Below are 5,275 nucleotides of genomic sequence, written 5' to 3'. Positions count from 1 at the left end.
ATTGTGTGCACTGTGCACTAAAATGTTTAATATTTTTCTCTAAACCGTCTTGGTTGTTGGAGAGTACAAAAAAGTGTGATTTAAATTTTTTTTTAAAACTGAACATCATTATTTTTTGGGTAAGAACCAATACCTCCTCAGTCCTCCACCTTTCCACGTATGCCATTGGGGCCGTTTCAAATATTTTTTGCACGACTGAATTTTTAGTACTTCGGCGCCTCTGCAGATTATTGGTAAATTTACTGTAAAAATTACCGGTAAATTTACCGATATTTTTTTTACTTAAATTCTCCATCTCTAGTTTCGGAATAATGGTTCGCGCACCCAACCGTATTTCTATTTCAAGTACCTACCTATAGGTTATACATGGTACACCTGCTACCTATATGTATTAATTAATATTATTGAATTATTCTACGACGACGGCATTAGGACATACATTGTTCGATCTCGCGCGATATTTTTTGTGTTTCACGCTCGGAAATAAAATATTCGTCTATATATAGCATAATATTATACTGTTCATGGCATTGAATATTTATTTTAAGTCTAAAAGGTAAATTTAAACCACAAAAGAATATGAAAACAAACTCACTTTAAACATCGAATCAATCGGCGAAATCCGTAACGTATGTGTTCCCGGTTCTGCACTTCCACGCCGTCGACGATGTGGTTAGGTACGAGATACTGAACTGAACTGAAAATATTGTAATTTATTACAAATAAAACCATACGGAACAAAATATGTTTTTTGTTCGTGTCAGCTTTGCCTCTTTAAATTTTTAGATCGGTAATCCACTCTGCCCTCTACAACGATTTTGACAATTGCCATAGAATATAGATGATGGATATAATTATATTACGTCAGTAGGTACAATATGAATCCACGGATATAAATGTATTGTAATATTATACAACTTTATTTATCAAAGAGATCCGTGCTTACAATTTGTTCGTTGAAATGTAATACGACAACAACCAAACTAGCTTATCATTTTTAGTTATTTACATTATTTCAATTATCATTTTCATTTATTAATTTAAATATTTATTGCGATGGTGTTGCTGCCTTTAGATATTGGATATTAGAAGCACGTACAAGCAGATTTTTATAAAAACAAATTATTTTTGTAAGAATCATTAACAGGGGCGGACCCAGAAATTGATCAAGGGGAGGGGGCGGGTAATTAAAATGTATCCAACAGATACTATTCATACCTACTTAATAACATACTTCCTTTATTTGTTATAACCTATGATCACTATATCATGAATAGTATTTTCATGTCTTATAAGTGCTCCATCTTTTCCAATAAGTTTTGAAAAGGAAACGAGAGGATATTTTACTAAATAGCCTGCTTCGCTGTTACATTTATAAGCTCCCACTTGTTTATTTAAAACGAATAAGGTGTAAAATTTACAACAAATGCCTTTTTTTAATGGTGAGTATATTATCCGTGAAAATCTTTGAAAATGATAAAATCTTAAATAATATCTTACAATATTTCCATAATTTTTTATAAAATAAGCTCAAGGGGAGGGGGGTGTTTACCCTACTACCCCCCCCCCCCCTTGGATCCGTCACTGACAATTAAATAATAATGTTATTATAAATAAATATAATTCCTGCTTTTTTAAATTTTAGCATAAAGATATAGGTACAGTGAATACATAAAATTTACAGTAGCTAGCTGTTGTAGGTACCGACAATACCAACTATAGTGTCTATCATTGGCTCAACTAGGAGGGTGCAAAAGGATCTTTAGCACACCCAAGTTCTAATTTAGCACCCCTTGTTTTTTAGGTCTAACTATCATTATTATATTGAAATACTATAAATTGTATGTTTTTAACATATAAAATATTATAGCACCCCACGTTTTAGAGGTCTAGTTGCGCCTATGGTGTCTATTATAGTAACTAGTTTGCAAAATTCCTAGCCAAACATTTTCTCCAAATTTACTGCAGAGAATGAAAATAATAATTATTATTTAATATGATATTAATTTTAATTGAAGGTAACAGCTTATAGCTTGATTGTTTATTATTACTATTTATTAGTTTATTAATTATTGCCAATCAGGTAAATTGACAGTTCAACAATATGTATTACATATGACAATAAAATCTTGTTATTTTTTTAACTCATAGCGTAGGTATTTATATATATTTTAAATTTTATTTTTATTTTTTTGTGTTAAGATGACGCCTCACCCGCATATGTTGTCTATTATATTTTAATTTTAAAGCGAGTTATGAGTATTTTAAAATTATAAATTGTCTGTAGATCTTATAATACTTATAAATCGTTTTAAAATTAAAATATAATAAAAATCCTATGAGATTGACTAGATAATAAACTTACCTTTAAATGGTATAAGAGGTCAATTCACTCTAATTTTTAAACTTACGGAGCTATAAACGTGTTCTGCTGAGCGTACAATTTGCTATGTTACGACTTGTAAGACGAAGACAACATATGCGGGTGAGGCGTCCTCTTAAGGTTTCGGCAACTCATGTCATTAGCTCGTTGCTGTGGGGGAGAGTTTGTGCGGCAAGGATTTGTCACTAGGTGGTCACTGGTCACTCACTCATCCATCCGGGAACTAGTGACACTGGCTGATGCTGGCACTCAGAACACGTTGGTGACTGAAGCCCAAAAACCACGCCACACCAGGCCACAAGTATAATATTATACCTCAAGATTGGGGCAAATGGCCACATCGCAGAATTTTTTATACTCAATCGTGAAGGTTTTCTTTTGTTTTTCCATACCCTTTGATACGACGACAAATTTGCTTAATCGTATCGTAAAAAAGGTGTTTTATAGGTAGGTGGTACTCAATTATGTGATGACCTGTTTTAAAATAATATTTCTTAACTTAAAGTGAAGTGTGAGCAGTTGCCTCTCCTGCGAGCAAAACTTTTTCAAATATATGACATTCTTATATTTTGAATCCTTCCTGATATTAATAAATCATTTTTAAAAACACAATTAGTAAGGATTAGGTAGGTACCTATGTTAGGTACCAAACTTCTTCCCCCCCCCCCCCTTCCCAGAAAAGTCTGCGCGCCGATAACTATGATTATATATTAGGTATATTTAGGTACCTACCCAGTGGCTTATCCAGTACCTCCGAAAACTGTTAAATAATAACAACATTATCATTAATAAAATGTATCAAAAATTATTATATTTAACCCCTCCCCCACAAAAAAATGCTGGACAGTACGCCACTGTACCTACTATACAGGGTGATTCACTAAGCGTACAACAGTCATTATCTCAAAAAGTATTGACTTTTTTCAATTTTTTTTTTTTTCAAAATTATAGATTTACGCTATTCTAGAATTGTATATTTTTTTTATATTTTTCACCCTTATATTTATTAGGTAAACCGCTAGGTAAATCAACTTTTGATTTTCAAATGGCAACCCATACAAAATTGTTTATAAACTAACAAGACTAATTTTATTATGAATTTTTGCGTTCGAATTTTCATTTTTCGTTAATCCGTTGACGAGATATGGCTCCTCAGTGATTTTGGGATGTGTTCGTGGATAAATATGTTATACCTAGTCAGTAGGTACCACAGAAATTTGGATTTTTATGCCCCAAAGTAATAGATATTACATTTTTCAGATCAATTCAGTAAGTATACCTAAATGATTGGTTGCTGCTGCACACGCACAAACAGGGTACTGAAATTTCGATCGCTAGAATATTCTAAACAGAATTTTATAAATTATAATATTACATTATTACTTACCTATGTCCCATACTAAAGATTATCAACACATTGTTTAATTTATTTGTCTGTGCCATAAGACTATCTGAATGTGAATATTCGTATATTTGCCATATTATTCAGGAGATGTCATAAAATATTTAATATAGGTACCTACCTATCTATAGACTCGTCTCATTGAAATGGAAAGCGTGTTGTTTGATTATTATTGTTTGTTTTCATTAATTTGAGGGCAACTGCAATGATAATATTATTATCATCATTCATCAGTCATCATTCACTAGAGACGTATTCATTATTTTCACGGCTCGGGGCTTATTCCCACTCCTCCCTTTATTGTAATAAATGTCAATCACAATTAATTATATACCTACAGGCTACAATGCCATACTTCCATGTTAGGTACAAAGTAAAAAGAAATAGACAAACTGAAAAAAAAAAATTCAACATATATGAAAAGTAAACATATTTTATTAAAAACGAATTTGATCACAGCCACAGTCTTCTAAGATCTTAGCTCTCAGGTTACAATACTCTAATCGGTGCATTAGAACAAAATAAAAAAGGTTTTCCAACAAGTTTACAATATTTGTTAGCAATTATAAACGCAAAATAAATGTACCGCTCAGAGCGATCGCATCCAAGCCCTTTAAATACTTCTCCGTTCCCAGCGTATAATACGAGTACCTACTTATGTATACAGCCTTACAGGATGATTTTCCATTCATCTTACGAACAACGCTGTGATATAGTCGCGTTATACAGCCATACAGAGTGATTCACCAAGCATGATCACTCACATTATTTCGTTCAATTCATTATTTATTCAAATACTGATTTTTGGATTTTTCAAATACACCTGCATATTTCCAAATTCTTTAGACTTTTGTACTAGGTACTTAAAAAGTGTCCTATGATATAATACTTCTATTTTCTAAAATATGAGAAGACTTTTTAGTTTTTACTATAAATTATTAAGTGCTTATTTTTTTTTCTAATGTTGACCTAGGTAGGTTACCTTATTCAAAATTTTAACAAGTCCCTAACTATGTGGGTACTTTCTCACTAAATCAGTTCCCTATTTAAATGTTTATAGTTTATAATTTTAAGTAATACGGATAATAGCCTATATAAATGGTTTTGCAAAAATATAAAATACTTGTTATATTGAATTTAGTAGGTATTTAAAAATTTATACTTGGACCATTTTTATAAATTATAAATGTTGTTATTACTTTTATTTGCAGAGATTTTTGCATTCTCTTCTTATCAATGTAAATAAAATTTTAGATTCTGAGCGGTGCGATGAGTGTATTGATTTTTAAGAATCAAAATGCCGGAAAATTTCCGGAAAAATTGGGGAAAATGTCGGAAAAAACGGTTTTTTTCCCAGAGCCTCGGAAAACGTGGAAAAATTGGAGAATATTGAAATATACATTTCCGAAAAAACCGAAGTTTTCGGAAAATTAAAAAATTTTATTTACGTTTAAAAATTAAAATATCTATGTAAAAAAAATATTTTAAAA

Source organism: Acyrthosiphon pisum, chromosome A1, assembly GCF_005508785.2.
Source record: "Acyrthosiphon pisum isolate AL4f chromosome A1, pea_aphid_22Mar2018_4r6ur, whole genome shotgun sequence".
NCBI classification, from domain to species: domain Eukaryota; kingdom Metazoa; phylum Arthropoda; class Insecta; order Hemiptera; family Aphididae; genus Acyrthosiphon; species Acyrthosiphon pisum.
This window is presented reverse-complemented; position numbering follows the sequence as displayed.